Below are 17982 nucleotides of genomic sequence, written 5' to 3'. Positions count from 1 at the left end.
ATACCATCAAACTGCCAGACCTTATAATGACCTCGCTAACATCTCCATTTGGAAATTTCATCAGCAGGAATATCGGCTTTTCCTTTTCAGCACTTAAGGTGCCAATTACAAGTTCCTAAAGCTTGAGAATATGTCTTAAAATTCCTGATTTATTTCATCAAAAGTCCAAAACTTGAATAAAAAAATATAAGTAGGAAAGCAGCAAATGTGACCCTGTGACCAGTTATTTTAGATGTTTAAGTTTTAGAGAAAGCTTCATAGTTAAATAAAAAATAAAGTCAACATCTGAAAGAGGGAATGCCACAACCTTCATCTTACAAATCAATAAAGCAATGATTCCCTTCACAACCATTTTCTGTTTTGTTTTTTTGAACACTAAAAACCATCTGAGATGTTACTTCATCTTTTTTGTTCCATTTTTCCAGAAAAAACCCCCCCAAACATTTTCTCCTCCAGTCCACAGACCTGCATTGGAGTGATTTAGCTGGCATGGCTCATAGAAATATATTCTTTTTTAATATTTGCAGATTGTTTGATAACCTTGCTGGGCGGACTGATCCCGTGTTAACAGCTTGCTAGTATCTACAGCCATCGGTCCCTCCGGGGAGAAGCCTCTCATTCCACAAATGTGCTCAATTAAAAAGAGCAGAGTGCTTAGAGAGGGCCAGTGAGAGGCCATTCCCTGCGCCCGTTTGATCTGGATTTCCTAATTGGTCAATGACAACACATTACCAGACAGGCGGATGCTTGATCTGCAGAGAGGAGGCTTTTTGACTAGGGCAGTTCGACCTCTCTTCCTTTCCCTTTCGCCCCCTGCACCTTCGACGTCCTACCCGCCCCCTCCGTGACCACGCAGAGTGTGTGTGAGTCCGAGTGTCTCTGCATGTAAAAAGGGAGTATGGGTCTGACATGTAGGAGGGGGCTGATTTAGAGGTTAGACAGCACAGGCTGCAGTAAATCCGTGTCACAAATCTTCCTTATGGAACCGTGGGGGGACACACGCGAGCATGTGATGAATCCCATGCAACATGCAGACCTCTGCCTCCCCTCCTCGGCCTCTTCTGGAGCCCACACCACACTGCTTGCGCTGCACTAATTTGCCAGATATTGTGGGCTGTTATGTTTTGATTGCCTTTGTGTAAATGAATCGGGAAGCCTCTCATTTCACGTGCAGCTGTGAAGAATGCCAATGTGTCAGGGAAGAAAAAGGAGATTCTCCAGGGAGAAAAAGACTTAGTGGAGTCTTCGATCAAGCACTGAAGACATTTATTCATTTATTCATCTTTCTTTCTTTATCCAGGCATCCTTGGATCATTTCACTCAGTGTATATTATTTCCCTATTGTGTATGGCCCTCTTTAGGGAGTCACTACAGCATAAAAACACCAAAGGCAAACTGTATCGCATGCAAGGAGTCTCAGCGATGCAGATCAGATGCTTGCACAACAGTATGGTCTCATTTTATATAATCCTACTGCTAGCTAAAAATAGTATCAAATTAATATTGAATGTTACTGTAGGAGAGGGGTGGCAGAGTTCCAGCTTATGGAAATATGCTGTCATATGGAGCGATAACAGTGTATCCTTTAACACACCCATGTGAAAAAGAAATAACTTATTAGGAATTTCCCACCGCCTCTGAAGTAAAATGTTTATGTTTCATATATAGCTCTTATACTTGTGAAAGTGGCCCCTTGTTCATACAACACAATGTTTACTTATTCATACATAATTCTTAAAATTACGTTTTTATGAGGGAAAAATGCAAAAGGAGCCCGTTTCATAAATAAATCACAGTCTTATGAGACATTAAATGGATATAAAACATAAAATTAGCTTTTAAAATCTCTTAATCTCTAAAATCTCTCTATACATAAACATCATCTACATACATACCCCTAACAAAAGAAAAAAAAGCAACCAATTAACAAACTTTAAAATGTGAGGACCTACTGAAGTACTTAAAGCTTATGCCTGCATATAAACTCTTTATAAACAGGGCCAGTGGTCGGTCTGGAAACCCATAAGCTTCTCTGCTGACTTAACCTCTGGGGACAACAGCCAATTTCTCGGTGCTTCCAGTGTAGCCAGCGGATATCCAGGCTAAGAGTTCCTGTTCCGGTCATTGTTTATGAATCCAGATACATTTGAAAAAAGCTAATAAAAAGCTAAATGAGAGGGAGTGATTCTGAGAGTGCATTTTGGCAAGTGGAATCCCTCGTTTTGCTCTCTACACAGACCGCTTACCTCCATGCAACCAAAGACTGTTCAAACAAACTGATCAACAGAACTTGTATCACAAAAGGACTACAAATGAAAGGCTTCTGGTAACAGAAGAGCTTGCCAACATTCGTCTGCATATTCAAATGCAGATATCACTTTATAAAGATTGGGCAATATCATAATATATCCATATCACATTTAAACATACAGGTGCAACTGCTGATCATTTAAAATGAATTTGTTATGAACTGAGAGCAAAACATCACATTTGGGAATTATGGCAACAAAGAATACAGTTTTGGTTGAAAGTCCAGTCAATTAATCAATTTCCCAGCAGCAGTTCACCTTAGTTTTGTAGACAGGCATGTTGTTTGGGGGTATAATTTAGCAACAACTTGTCTCTAGCTGTTTGCAAACAACAAGCTCCACATCATCCATCAGAGAAGTTGAGGTAGCTTGACAGGTGAACATAAACAAAGCTGCCTGCAGTAGCATTTCCAGAAGTGTGCGGGAAACACACAGAGACACGCACATAGCTAAAGACAAACATGCACAAAAAGACAGAGTGGGAAGGTCTGAAAGGCGGCAGCACATTGAGGAGGGAGATAGAGAGGAGCACTGGATCAGAAAGGCTGAGGAAATGAGTGCTGCAAGAAGTGGAAAAAGCTGAGAAATTCTGTATCCTCCTGTTTCAGCCCCTGAAAACTGCTGAACCATCAGCAATTACAGGCTGGCTGGGTCATGAATCTCCCTCTGCAGTGGTCTGCTCTCTCTCTGCTGGCTGATACTGCAGAGGTGTGTGGCCCAGTCACCTGGCCAGCAACAAACACGGAGACACGAAGCTACGCGGCGCTGCAGCTCCTGTGTGATGGCCGCCTATTAAGAGTGTGCAAATCGCGCCCACACTTTGCATCTCCTTTTTCCATGACGGCAAAGTTTACGATGTTGGCGGTGCGAGCTCACATGCAAAGCAGATGTTTTTTTCAGGCACACAGGTGAGTGCGATCCACGAGTGGCGGACCAAACAGTACAGGCAGCCACGGGACAAAGGCGACAGAGGGCACACGCACATATGTCCGGGCACAAGTAAAAAGTGCTGAACATATAATTAGCTGCTCCAGTAGAAATCCCAGATAGGCAGTCACTTAATTAAAATGACTAATTACGGGCAATAAAAACTTCTTTCCAAACTGCTGTCTATAATTACAAGTCACTCCTTTTCTCTGTGGCAGTGTACTTCAATATGTGTGCGTGTGAGTTTGCAGCCGAATGTGTTTGTGTGTGCGCACGTGATTGTCGCATCTCAATGAGTCCGTTTCTGCCGCTCATTCAGCATTAGGATCCTCGGCTAATGAGATTAGTCAATAATGGATTGAAAGCAAGCAGCCTCCCCTCCCTGACACAATGGCCGGAGAAGCTGTCCCTGTCAGTGACACGTCGATATTCCCGCACGCATACACACATACACAAACACACTCACACTTCCAAACACATCTAAACAACAGGGGCCTCCTTTTTAACATACAAATTGCGTTATAATATCGAGCGGCGCCTTTTTGAGACAGTGCTACGTGCCTTGCAGACCACAGACAATTCCCCAGGATTTGAATTTAAATTGGGAGTATATCTAGTCTTGATCTACGGAAAAATGGATATTCCGCACGTCACGCCGGGCCCTCGAAAGCCCCGGATCTCTTTCATCACATTAATGAAAACTCCGTAGAGAACACCGAGAGAAAACAGTCCTACTAGATCTACGACTGCTGAGTGTCTGAGCCCAGGAAGGACAAACAAGTCTTGAGAGTTGAGAACTCTTCTGTTCTCAGATAAACAAAGACATGAAACAAGCTTTAAGGCCAGCCACAGCACAAACAGAGCTCCTTTCAAACGTGTGAACAACCTGTTCGCAAGGGTAAAATAAACCTTGCACAAACACGACACAGCGAGCTGCCGCCAATGTGCAGAACCCTCATGCATTTACAAAAGAGAGACTTAAAGAAAAAGGAACTTGAAAGTGCAACTCAATTGCTTTTTTTTATGTCGACAATCACAAATCTGCTGTTGCATCTATTCAAAGTTCCTTTGAATGGCACCTAGCAGTCGATAACCACAGGCGTAATTTAGATTCAGACAGATCCTTTTTCTTGGTCGGCCCTTAACTTTTATAGTTCCAGTCCAATTTACTCAGTAAAATCACTTACTATCCTGCAGTTATAATCCCATTGACGAGTGGCTGAGTTGACAAAAATGCTAATTCACTCATCTTTTTTTTTCCCACTTTTTTTTTTTAACAATTGGCTCACACAATAAGCTTTACAGGCAGCAGAAAGTGCTCTTTTGGCAAATTTTATTAGATCCCAACTGACACTGACTTTCTGGGGCCAAAGTCAATATAAAAATGCTGTTATCCATATGCCTGCAGGTTTCACTTACATGTATGCATACATATACTGTACATACTGTGTGTTACAGCTAACCTAGCATCTAAATAAACACACAGCTTGAATCCTCACCACCATCTGCCTAACTGTGATGTATGGAAGTGTGTTTCTGCCACTGGAAAAATGGAACAAAACTAAAAAGGCGAAAAAACTCAGCGAAACACTCAAGACAGCTACACATGATAAACTGCTACGATATGTTACATTACAAGTTAATATAAGTTAATATAAGTTAATGTTAATTTATAAGTGAATACTTATTTTTTAGAATTTTATAATTTATTTAGTAAATTACATTTACTAAATATATCAATAAATAGGATATAACTAAATCTATTTATAATGTGCCAAATTATTTGTTCTTAATTTAGTGTTAAAAGTTATATATTGCCATTAAAAAAGCCTTAAAAATTGCAGAGGATATCTGCAGTTCCTGCGAAATTGTAGGGGTTTCCACAAAAACTTTGTTAGCTTTTAAGTAAAAATTTAGAGATATGCAACTCAGAATTTCAAATTACTGGCCTGAAATTTTGACTTATGGATGGCAATTGCTTTTCTTTTCTCTCTCTTTTTTTTTACTGGTCGAAACAGCTTCCTTAGAGATGCTACTCTGCTACATGTGCTGCGACAGAGCTAATAGGGTAAGGTGCTCTAGTGGATAAACGAATTCTAAACAACTCAAAATTTGTTTTATCTCTGTAAATAACAGATTTTAATCAACATAAACACTATCTGTCACATCTGTGGGACACTGAACTAGCCTTGGGCTATATGCAGGCTGCCCTGTGATTGGTAGACTGTGTTAGAGCTTTGCATAGCCTGTGTGTAAAATGTGTTCTCACCATTCAAGGCTGAAAAATGTTATTTAGACTATTTTATCTACATTTTATTCAGAAATGATGTATATGTGTGCTCACGTATAAGGCAGAGTAAGTAGCCGAAATAAAAAGGCCAATGCATTAAAGCAATTAACATTTCATAAAACACATATGTGTGCAATTTGCAGTGTAATTTGCTAGGGTGATACAATGGTATATAAATGTCGCAGACAGTATAATAACTAAACCTACACCCCTGTATGTAATATCCAGACTGGTTTATGTGGCACTGTGGTGTGTTAGTGTTCCTGTCATGCAGCCTCCCTGCCTGGGGTCAGCACGGCGCTACAAAAGGTCAACCCCCTAGTAATTTGTTTCGCCGCCGCCCCATCACCGACCAAACACAGGGCATCGTATCAGGTAAACCAATTATTATCTGACATGAATCGGAGAGCAGAGAGGTCCCATACGACCATTTCCTCTATTATCAGCAAAATGTCTCTTTCTTCCAGCAAAAAGGCGCCTTGTCTCTGATTCCCAGCATGTCTTTGCAGCTACTTATCAGCTGCCAAGTGACTCATTTACCTGCAATATGCAATTCTGTGTGAGATTTAAAGGTAATTTAACCTACATTCAAGACGAGAAAAGAAATTAAGCGATGCCGTTTCTCTCGCTCTCGTTTTACCTCCCTCTTGCTGTCTCCAAAGCATAAACAGCAGTCAAAACTGAGCGCTTTCTCCTGCTTAGTATTCAGCTCTAATTCTCCTGGGTGGACACCCCACTGTGTAGACAATCTGCATTTTGATTGGTGTACACTGGAAGTTTCCGCAAGGCTCTTTAAAAAGCCGATACATTGGAAAACAACATAGGACAGCCATTTAGAGATGCATTTCTAAGAATATTTAGCAGACTGTTCGGTGGGAATAGCAAATAACTTGGCGAGATTTATCTTGTTTCATTAAACAGAACCAGCACTGACACGAGGATATGATCTGAAACCGATCATTTGTTGCGCCGCGACTGTGTTGGCCAACATGAAAATGCCAGCGATATATAACCCTCTCAGAGAGTCATTTGTACAATCTCTCCATTAGGAGCCACTTTGTTCCTGTAGCCCCTCTGGCCTCAAACCAGGCTTCAGCCTCCGATGGCTGTAGTCATGGCAACTGCCTTCATTGTACACTTGCAAATAATGAAGACAATGTGTTTTCCATTTAGAAGAGCTTTTTTTAGTGCACAAAGATATGGAGAGTCCATCCTGACTGTTTCATTAAGGGGGCTTAATAACGCGATTCCTTCTGCTGGCTAAACTGTGCGAGCTGAATCACAGATTAAATTGGCCTGGTGGGACGCGAGTCAATACCGATGTTCACGATTTGATGTTCGACAGCTAAACTTGGAAAAGTTGTTTTTCTTTCTGGCCTCGGTGGACACGAGCGTAGTAAGAAGAAACATCAAAGAATAGAGGAGCGCCACAGGCAAAAAAATTTGTATCTTGATCACACAAAGTGAAAAAAAAGTACTAGAAAGGCAGGCAAATGAAAAGTAGAAGAATTGCCTCTCGCAGGTATTTGATACCCTGTTGATTTTAGCTGACTTTAAGCAGTTTAGGCTGTTTTGAAACTTTTTACATGATTCTTCAAGTTTCACAAAATCTGGAACTTATTTTCATGTTTTAACCAACAGCTCTGTTAACAATCATCTCATAAATTTCCCAGAAACCAATACCTGCTGACATCTATAGTAGCTTTCTTAAATGATCTCTCAACTTTGTCACTTTATTTTGAGAATTCAGAGATTTTCACACAACTGCTAAATAGTGCCACAAGGTGGTGCCTCATTCCAGTTTGTTTAGTTGAGGTGGCACTGAGAGTTGTAAACAGGCACCATGCTAGATTCTGACTATGCATGACTAGCAACTATACCGATCAGAGATCTGGCAATGTATGATTGATATTCAGCACCATAAAAAGATAGAAGAAGAAAAAAAAGCAGTGTGGAAGTTTCCACATCTGTGTGGCTAAAGATCACAAGCTAAGAAACTAGCACCAGTGCTCAAGCTAGGCAGCAGACCAGCACATTGCTAGTTAACACTAGAACAGGGTCATTTTGAGCCCTTGGCATTTTAGTGCTCATGTAACACTGTTAAAATAAAACCCTCTCATTTCATTTTTTTACGACTTTTCCCAAAAGGTTTTATTCATAATACATACACAGTGAATATTGGAGTGTGTGGAATAAAAAGAAAAAAAAAAAACCCCAAAACATTATAATCACTTATACCTAGAACCACAGAGAGAATCATTTTGACGTCCATCAACGTTTGATGTGCCTGCTTGCCTAGCAACACGTATTGTTTACACACATTTTGTGTGATGGCTGCTATAAAATGAGACCGATCTAGCTAGATGTGATTGATAGATAAATATATATAATCAGTGCAGAGTTGGGCAGGTCGGGGATGGGCTGTTGAGCCATGGCAGAGTGGGGAAGAGTGTATGACAGGACGCGTGGGGAACTGGGCGGGTTGCTGGCAGAGCAGCAGGGGAACCATAGCTGAACTGGGCAGAGGCCAGAGTGTGGAGAACTAATTGGAGCAAAAGAAAGAATTAAATCTGGGTTTCAGGCCTAAATTATTCAGACATGTTAGGTATTGTGTTGCTTATTATACTCGTTATTTTATATTCCATTCTAATATATACAGATGTCCTAAAACTTAATATTAAGGGTATCGTCCAAGAGTCTGACCTTTTAGAGGCTGCTAGGCATCTATTTCATCTGATTTCTACATTTAGGTCTTTTACCCTAATGGGATATATAGAATTAGAAGGAGGTGGTGGGTGCAGGGGATGTTGCTCTTAACACACAACACAGCAAATTTATCACCAGTACTTAATTGTTGGACTGATGGATACCAGTTGGGTGATGGCTGGTGCAGTTCTCGTAGCTGAACTACTTTAAAAAAAGTCAGTTTTCTTCAGATATTTTTAATTAAGATACAACATCATATGCAACACCTGTTTTCTTGTATCTCTAAATAAAGTAATTAGAATTTTTTTTTTTTTTACTTGTTTCATGATGCAGCAGGTTTTTCAGACCTTGCTGCAGAAACGTTGCTGGTTTAAAATCTCTCACAGTTTTTGAAGATACTGTTACCATAGTCATCACAACAGACACTGTGGCCAAAGCTGTGGAAATACACCCAAGTTGTAATAATTAGGAATAGTCCTTTAACTAAGCACTTCCTGCATTAATGTTACTGCTGAAAACAGTAGCAAAAACTCAACAAGCATAACTAATTTTCAGACAACGCAAAATCCAAATCGGGAATAATGGGCATGCTTGTAAATTAGTGCTAGTTTTGTGAACATGTGCAAACACACACACACACACACAAGCACACACACACACACACACACACACACACAAAGAGAGCGTGGAAAGAATGGAAAGAACTTGAGGGGCAGGAATCTCCGTTCCACTGTTTATAGGGAAAACTCCCTGTAAGCTGAGCCAGCTTTCCGGGCCTAAATTAATTCAAGAGTTTTACAAATCACTAGACAGGAAACATGGCGTTGTTCTTCACTTCCACTTCTTCTCCTCTGCAGCCCCTGTAAACATTCTTTTGATTTGCTGTGTTGTTTGCTCGCAGGGAAAACACACAAAGCAGATAGTTACTCTAATTCCTTGATGACAACAGTTTATCTTGCAGAGTGGAGCGGGTTTCATAGAGTGCACTGTGGTGCTTCGCGTGGTGTTTGTGTTAACACAAAACCCTGTAAAGAGTATTGACTGGAAGTGCTGCTGTCAATAGAAATCCTATGATTTCTATTCTTGCTGTTGTGGAGCTTTGTGAACCTACAGTCTGGGGACTCTGTTCTCCTGCTTCCCTGACAACACAGCAAGTATCCTTTATGAAAAAATATTAAAAAAAAACAAAACAAGGGCACCACAATACCACTTCAGAGCAGTTTTGTTGCTACAACAAACAAAGCATTAAGCTCTGGCACTCCTGTGTGTGCGGGAGCCACAGTGCACTGTGATTGATATACAGGAGATAAGACGCTGTTTGACTCCCGAATCCGCCTCCAATCGCGCCGTCCCTGTGACGCAATGGCCATACGTTATCTCTGCCACACACAACCCGTGCTGCTGATAGGCGAGGCAGAACCACTCGTATCGAACACTTCTGGAAGAGTTTCTTGTTAAATAAATGAGCCACTTATACAAAATCTCTATTAACAGTATTGAGGTGCTTTGCTGATAGTCAGCACAGAGAATGACAGAAATTCAAACACTGAACAAAGACAAGCGCATTTGGAAAAAATGCTGAAATCAATTAACAAATCCATTAATAATCATCATAACTTCTCAAATGTTTTCCTGTTTTGGAACTTGTGCACTATCTTTAAAAATCTTACGGCCCTAGCATTAAACTATTAACCCAAATAGACTGCTTGATAATAACAGCAATCCCTTCTTGCAGCCAAATTCTCACCACGGATGCTGAAAAATGTAGAAAATCCACTTCAGCCCCTAGCTGCTCATTACCTGCTGATTGTAAACCAGCACAAGGAGTTTTCATGGAAAGCTTGCATGATTGGTACACTTCAGCTCAATACACCGCATGTATTTTTAATGAGACAAGCCTTTTTGATAGAGCGAGATTGCTAGCATGACTGATGATGCATTACATCTCAACTGGGTATTTGAGAAATCTTTTATGTGGGAGGCTTTATGTTTTGAAGTGATCACAAATAATGAATTAGCTTTTAGTCATTTGTGGTCCCAAGGCAAAAAGAAGAGGAAAAAAAAGACTCTTCAGAAATCATTTATGCTTGTGATGGACACCGGATTGCTGGACACTTTTAAGTGCAGTCTCTTAGCTCCCTGTGGAGATCTAAGTTAGTCATTTGTCACCTTGTGGTAGCGCTGAACGCATCCTTACGAGGCCCTGCCCAACGCAGAGGCTCGGCTAATGCTTCTTACTGGCTCTCAATGCCATTGCTTCGCACACATACACACACCGCTACACGATAAAAGCACAAGCACTGTTCAAGCACTTTAGAGAGAATGACACGAGAGGACACAATGTTGCTAAAGGTTAAAGAAAGCACAACAAATATGAAGACTGCAGGAGAATTTTGATTAATGTTAGACCTCCGCCATACACTCAGAGGTGCACACATATTCCCAAACCACCACCAGAGAGGGACAGAGGCTGCACTGAACCTCTAAGAGACCACCAGGTGTGACCTATTCATTATTTACCAACATAGGCAGGCTAGCAGCATCTGCACGCTGTGCACAACCCCTTGCTTTTTGTAGGGGAAATGTGTCGGGATCAGATGGGGAGAGGGCACCTTTGTGGATACACATCTTTGTTCACACACTGCCTGCCTGTCACCCTGCAACGCTCTTCGCAGCAGACAAAACGCATCTATGATTTTTCACTGCTATAAAGACAGTTCCACTTGTCCAGAACAGTGGCAGCTGAAGAAATCTACGCAGACTAGTACAATTACTAATTTCCACAAAGGCACGATCACACAACTAAACATTTAAGTGCCTCTCCATATGGTTACTTTCTGGGAGTTCTGTGGGGCGATAAATACGCATCTTGTCGTATTAGCTTGGGTGGGAGGCAGCTAGCACATCCCCAGTGGAGGGGGAATATGTTGTCTGGTAACATATGTTTCATTTACTTGCCATTTTCTTCTCATCTGTTGAGGACTTAAAGGCTCCTATTTCATGTATTTCATGCAACTTGTTTAGATTTAGTTTGAAATTGTGAGAGGTGGGGGGTATGTGCTTGTGCATATATGCACGCACATGGATGCTAAAGTCGGCACATACAGATTTCCTAAATTAACTGTGAAATAATATTTTTATAAGGAGCCTCTGCAAAGACCTTAATAACCAACTGCTTAAAGAATAAATAACAGACTGATAGTACAACCTCTATATCCTCATCCCACACACAGTAAGACACCACAGATAAAGGTGTTTGAAGGCATCTGGTGACAGCGGCATATGGACCTGTTCTCCACCTTTAATTTAAGTGGCCCTCCAGCTTGCAATGGATGTTCAGGACAGAACATCTTGGAATGCCAGCTGCATTCCAAGATGGTGGTGCTGGAGTCTCTTGGTTCATGTGACCAGAGACTCATACAGCTAAATGATATCAAAGAGCACCACAGCTGCAATGTGGCTGGTGGAAGAAAACATGAGACGGAGAAGGGGAGCAACTTAACTCTAACTAAATAAAATAAAAGGCAGGGGATCGCACACTAGAAAATCAATTTTGGAATCTGTTGTTCTATTGGAGGGATAAAACACATAGATAAAATGTATTTGTGTGAAACAATGGATTCTAATTATAATTGTGAGTTGTGACTATGAGCAAAATAAGCAGAACAGTGATTTTCCTCATCGTTAATATAAAGCTTTACATTCAGGAAGCTTTAAAGAACAGAAACATCGTCTTCAAAGTTGAAGGTGAAAGGGAAAGTCGCGCTATGTCAGGGTGCAACAGAACATAAACATGCAGCAGAGCTGATAAACGCCTACAGATGCGTGGATGACATCCCACACAACTTCAGAACACAGAGAGAAGTCAGCAAAGGTCGCTACCTGTGAGGATGGAGCGAATTCCAGCAGATCACTGAGGATATGAAATGTTGACAGATGGGAAATAAGCCTGATGTCAATAACAAATCGGAACGGGGAGGGGGGATCACCTCATATCAGTGATTACTTATGTACATTGTGGACCACCACACTTGAGATGAAAGCCTTTAAGTGCAGCTCTTTTAACAGCTCAGGTGAGATAAACAGGTGTCATTCCTATGAATGATCCATTTTATCCTGTGTGTATTCGATATTCTTTTATCTTTTGTATAACCACACCAGCAGAGATAAATGGCCCTTCCATGGACAACTTGGCAGAGGTTCACACACATCAAGGGTCATTAAGGTGGCTGACAAAAGCTTTTTTCTTTAATGAATCTGGGTGTAAGTGTTCAGCCTCTTCTTGTTGAGACTATGTGTATGTGCGTGTGCGTGTGTGTTTAGGTGATGCATTGCAGTGTGTGAAGAAACCTGGTTTCATTTCTTCTTGTAACACCCTAATGACTTTATTGTTTCATTCTTATCCAGCCTCCAGAAGCTATTACCATATAAACACCTGTGTTATCAAAGCACTGCAAACAATTTCCTGGATAATTTAACAAAGATGCGATTGTTGATTCGGTATGAGGTTGTGTGACTTATGAGTCCGTGTGTGTGTTTGTGTGCATATTTTGAGATATCTATTTTCTCAGTGAGTGTGTTTGTGTGTGGACGTTTTGAGATATCTATTTTCTATGTGAATGTTTGTCTCTGAGTGCATTTAGTTATATCCATTTCACGGTGTGTGTGCTTATGGGTGTGTGTATGTGTGTGCCTGCCTGTTTGTGTGTGTGTGTGTGGGCAGAGCGTAAACCTACTGGAACCTGGCTACAGCTGGCCACTTTTCAGCTCCAATTGTGAGGGAAAATATGTCTGAGTAACCATAAATGGAGGCTGTTTTGAGGGGACAGAGTGAATGCTCGGCATTACCATCATTCTTCGTGCAATCCGTATCAAAACCCTGGGTGAGGCAGACAAAAAGGGAACACTTGCATAACGTAGGAGCCTGATGTTACCCTGCAGAATTGGACCTCTAGTGCCCCCCCTCCCCTTAGTCCTCCCTTTTTCTGTCTTTGACTCTCCCTCTGTTTCCCTCCCTGCCTCTCAGTCACAGGGGCTGGATTGTTCTGCTGAGGCTTGGCAGAGGCTGCGGATGGGAAAAGTGCAGGGGAGGCAGCTAACACTTCCTGCCTCCCTGAATCAGAGAGTTAACCTTCACCGAGGGAACAATGGCTTCTCGTTAGCGAAACCACCCCACATGCAGGCAGCCTGTCACCAGCTATGTTCCTGTTCGCTGACCACCTTTTGTGTTTCTCTGTCCTCTGTTGGACTTCATGTCCGACAGCAGCTGCACCTCAGATGAGCACAATGGAGGAGTTTTACAGTATAGCAACTAGAATTAAAAGTAAGCATTTAGTCCTTTTGAGGACTTGAGAGTGATGCATACTAGCAGACAGCAGCCTTACTTGGATTTGATATTTCGACTTGAACTGAGGTTAAGATTACAAGAGTGAAAACGAAATTAAATAATCTGCTGTGCACATGTGCATATTTGAATGGGTTAGCACTTTTGAATGGTACTATAGTCCAGTCCAAGCCACTTAAGTTGCAGTTCAGACATGCAGTCCATGTCAGTGCAGACACGGATACATATCACGAGTTACCGTGATAGATGATGGCCAGAAAATTGGTTTTGTACAGCACTACGACTTCACAGTGAGGCTGACCTTTAACCTTTTGGATATCAAATGTCATCAGCTGACAATTTGAACCAATCAGGCATTTCATTTTTGTGGCCTGTTGTTAAATTCTAAGTGAACGTTTGTGCTGCAATCGGATTTTCTCCGGGTGCATCCTGAGATATTGCTTTCACAAGACTCAGACAGCGCTGAGGTCCCAGTGACCTTGACCTCTGGCCAGAAAAAATATGAGCAACTCATCCTTGGGTCCAAGTACAGGTTAGTAACAAATCTGAAGTAATTTTCTCGATGCATTTAAGACATATGAGGTTAATATTGGGTGGATGGATATAGAGACAACACAGGAAAACAATGTCACCAGCTCACTGGAGCAGAGGCACTGAAGAATAACAAGGTATGGAGTTTAAAAACACAGACCTCTGTGGCCCACTCCTGATCCTTGAAGCAAGAGACTCAAGGCTACTGGAAAAACACATCTTAGTCTCCAACTAAATTTTCAGCACAGAAGTTGCTTTGTGGGCAAAGTAGCCTAGACAGACTCTAACAAGAAAGTGTCATTTGATTTGCCATTTGACATATCAAGGAATCTCATGATGCCTGCAGTTTCAAGCACTCAGGTTTATCATCCCTACAGAAAATCGCTGTGTTACAGACCTTCTTTGTATAAATAACGGAAATAAAAACCTTATCTTCAGAGTAATAGACAACCTTAGACAACTTAGGACAAGCAAACACTATACTGTACATTCCCCAGGATGGATTATGAGACACACACAATCTCACAGAACTACCATAGCACAAACAAGAATGATATCACCCACCCACCACTGTAAAAAGGTGGATTCATGCTGGTGTATGTGATTGAGATAAGGGGTACAAAACAATGTGGGCTGAAGATATGACAGGAAACAAAGCTGAATTTGTCCAGATGAGTCACAAAAGTCAACAGAAAAGAGTGAATGCAGTGGAGGTAAATGGTTTCTCCCTTGTTTTCCTCTCATTTTCACTGGCAAAAAAAAAGGAGCACGAGGAAGGCTAGCCTAAGAGAAAATAAAGCATTGATTTTGCACACCTCCCTCTCTAAGGCAGAGGACTCCAATCAATAGGCTCAAGTAATACTCTGCACAAGTTTAATGCTTGAGCTGTACAGAGGCAGACAACTGCTTTGTCTGGAAATTATTCCTTTTTTTTATTGCAGTGGCATTGCTGTTTGAAAGCGAAACAAAAGTAACTAGATCTGTTTAAAGAAACCATACCCAGGACGCCGATGACCAGAAGTCTGAGACTGGTGAAGCAGTTGGTGCGCGCAGATCACCGTGTGGTCAAGGGTTCATCTAAATCAATTGGGGAAGTTACATGTGTTAGCCACTTTGTACGGTCATCTGGAAGAGAAAGGGAGGAGGAGGAGATGGGGGAGGGGTTTAAGGCATCAGGAGAGAGGGTCATGTTGCAAATCAGCAGCTGACCAGAGAGATGACCTCCAGCTAAAGCTGTGACCTTTGACACTGAGTTCTAGAAAAGCTGGAGAAACAGATACTGTCACTCTCCATGAATGGAGATTGAGTCAAGATAGGCATATGCTTCTTTGAAGTAGCCACTGAAAACTACAAACTGAAGGGTCTGCAGGTGATCCAATGCTTTCCACTAACATAAACGACCCAAGTAAGTCTGGCTGAGCATATGGGGAATCTGATGAACTAAAAAAAGAACCCAAAAAACAGTTCCTCCACTTTCATTTCCTGACTCCTTGCTTTTCCTTTTAAGGTGCCTCCCAAGTTCCTTCACCACCTGTAAAACGTTAAAAAGCCTTGACCCCAAAATTTGAACACTCATTAAGCTTTTTAACGTGGAGAATTCTCTGATATCCATTCTCTCAGATGTTTCTCTCTGTGCTGACCAAATGGTATATCAAGTTCAGGAAATTAGCCAGTTCCTGTCGGGGAAAAGAAAGCTGAACAAGGCCAGTATCAATGCAACACAGCTTTTACGTTGATGCTTCTCTGGCTTCTCTTACATCCCTCGGACAAAATCGGAGAGAATCAAAGCTCATCTACTCTTTTATGTTGGCTTCAGAAACCATTTTAGTATGTTTTGTTGAAATTGAGACAGAAAATGAAAATATACAGCTGCATGCATGAATCTGAGCTTTCGCGGTGCAGTCAATTGCATGCTAGTCAAAGGGCAGACCTCTCAGCACCTTAAAAACACCTGGATATTCCTCTGGGCTAGTTCTTTGCAAATAATATGGCCATTAGGTCATTTAATATCCTCTGGATAAATTGCTTTGGACCCTTGAGACACAACTGCTGTCCACACATCAGAAACCAATCAAAGGTCTGTCCTAGTTATGGCAAAGACTCTGCCAGGCTTGAAGCTGCAACATGTCTCCAGGGAAATAGAGAGAGGCAAGATAATCAAAGACAATCCACCACTTCCTGTTCTTTATCAGCCCAAAGAATCTAAATGGGCTGTGATTAGGGCCTCGCTTTAACCAAATTTATCATAAGCAAGATTAAACTTTGAATGGCAGTGAAAGTTGACCCACTGAGTGGTCGGGTGAATGACAGCAGTACCGTTGCTAGAGCCACCACCAGCACCAGCCTGGGTTTGGCATGTCACACAACTGTGACCCTAGTCGCAGTCACAACCCACACACACAGTGTGGCTGTAGCACTGGTTGAAACACTAACCCTGCTGTTTCCATTGCACTCTTCAAACAGACAACTGGCCCCTGCAGCATGTGGTGAAAAGCGCTTTCTCGTGCATGAATAAACAAGTGCACACAAAGACAAAAATACAAGCTAAAGTGAGAAAATCTAAGTTGTTTACATGAAAAAAACAATAAAAAAACAACAACTTTTCAATGAGAATTCGCCTAGTTAGCACCCGATTCTTTGCTCGAATCTGCACAGTGTCTACTTGAGCTCTGTTGACCTGCAGGCGTCGAGGCAGACCTTTGCATGCTGCAACTGAAATTAGGTTAGGAGAAGTCATTTGTCTTTGGTGGAGGGAGCACGAGGAAAAAAAGAGAGGCTAAAGAGGCCAGATTGAGCAGGAAGGCTGCAAAGGGGAAGGAGTTCATGCAGACTAACATCTGTGATATTTCTTCACTTCATACTCCTTCTCCCATCCCCCCCTCTTTGCGTGTGCCAAATGTTAAGGTGGGGCTTACAAAAGCAGCAAAGTGTGAGTGTAGTATTTTTGGTGAGTGTTGTGAATAGCGCTGATGGCCACATGTAATCATAAATTCTTAGAGTTTGAAAAATAAATAAATAAATCAAACGTTTTTATATTCCTACTATTAAAGTCAAAGAAACTGTATAAATTTTGTTATTTGCAATCCCTAGTTACATGCAACTTATTTATCTCCATCGTGGTTTCTTGCTGCTTTGCGAATGAGAATGATGTTACAGCTCATTGCTACACTATTTTGCAAATTCAGCAGAAGGTTAGGCGAGCTTATTGATTATATGCATTTACCTTTTCACGACCAGCGAGCTCTGAAAAGCCTCCGCTCGATTTCCAACAGAAAACACTAAACATGCAAATATACTTGATATTTCTAGGTGATTGCGTTGTAGTTTAGCTGATTCTGTGGTATTAAGCTACTTGCAAGGAGGTAAGACATCTGGATATTTCAGAAACTGTGAATTTGGGTTGATTTTGTGACCTTGAATAATATTGTAGATGTTGGTGCACTAACTCATCTGTAAGAAATAATAAAAAAACACTTTCTAAAGATGAATCAGATGATCACCAGATGATTAACCAAACACGCTGTATATTTCTTTATTGGTTTCATGTCTGTTACGCTTCATTGTCTAGACCTACAAACCTGAAACAGAACATAAACATATAAAACTCAGATTTAAAAGAATTTATGTAGAAGTACAGAATAAAAATACAAATATGAATAAAAATAATTCTCTGTACTGTTAATTTCTCTTTTCCACAATTTTCCATTATTTTTTCTTCTTCACCTCTTCTTCACCTCTGTGCTTTGACCTCTGTAAATGTATTTATAATTGTAGTGTCTTTACCTTACAATATAAAACACCTTGAGGCGACTGTTGTTGTAATTTGGCGGTGTATAAATAAAACTGAATTGAATTGAATTGTAAACCAGTTCTAC

The 17982-nt window shown here is 41.2% G+C and overlaps 1 protein-coding gene across 4 annotated transcripts in view; it reads right to left on the bottom strand.

The window, feature by feature from the left end:
- Nucleotides 1–17982, bottom strand: part of LOC134633819 (zinc finger MIZ domain-containing protein 1-like) — a 110743-nt gene that overhangs the window by 46725 nt on the left and 46036 nt on the right. Inside the window, exon 3 of one of the 4 annotated variants that reach the window (XM_063482890.1) lies at nt 15107–15232. The exons of the other annotated variants lie outside the window; for them this stretch is intronic. The gene's annotated coding sequence lies outside the window, so the exon portion shown is untranslated. The remainder of the gene's footprint in view (nt 1–15106; nt 15233–17982) is intronic. 4 annotated transcript variants of the gene reach the window in all.

Source organism: Pelmatolapia mariae, linkage group LG8 (genome assembly GCF_036321145.2).
Source record: "Pelmatolapia mariae isolate MD_Pm_ZW linkage group LG8, Pm_UMD_F_2, whole genome shotgun sequence".
NCBI classification, from domain to species: domain Eukaryota; kingdom Metazoa; phylum Chordata; class Actinopteri; order Cichliformes; family Cichlidae; genus Pelmatolapia; species Pelmatolapia mariae.
The sequence above is the reverse complement of the archived record's forward strand: the minus strand, read 5'-3'. Positions and strand labels throughout refer to the sequence as shown.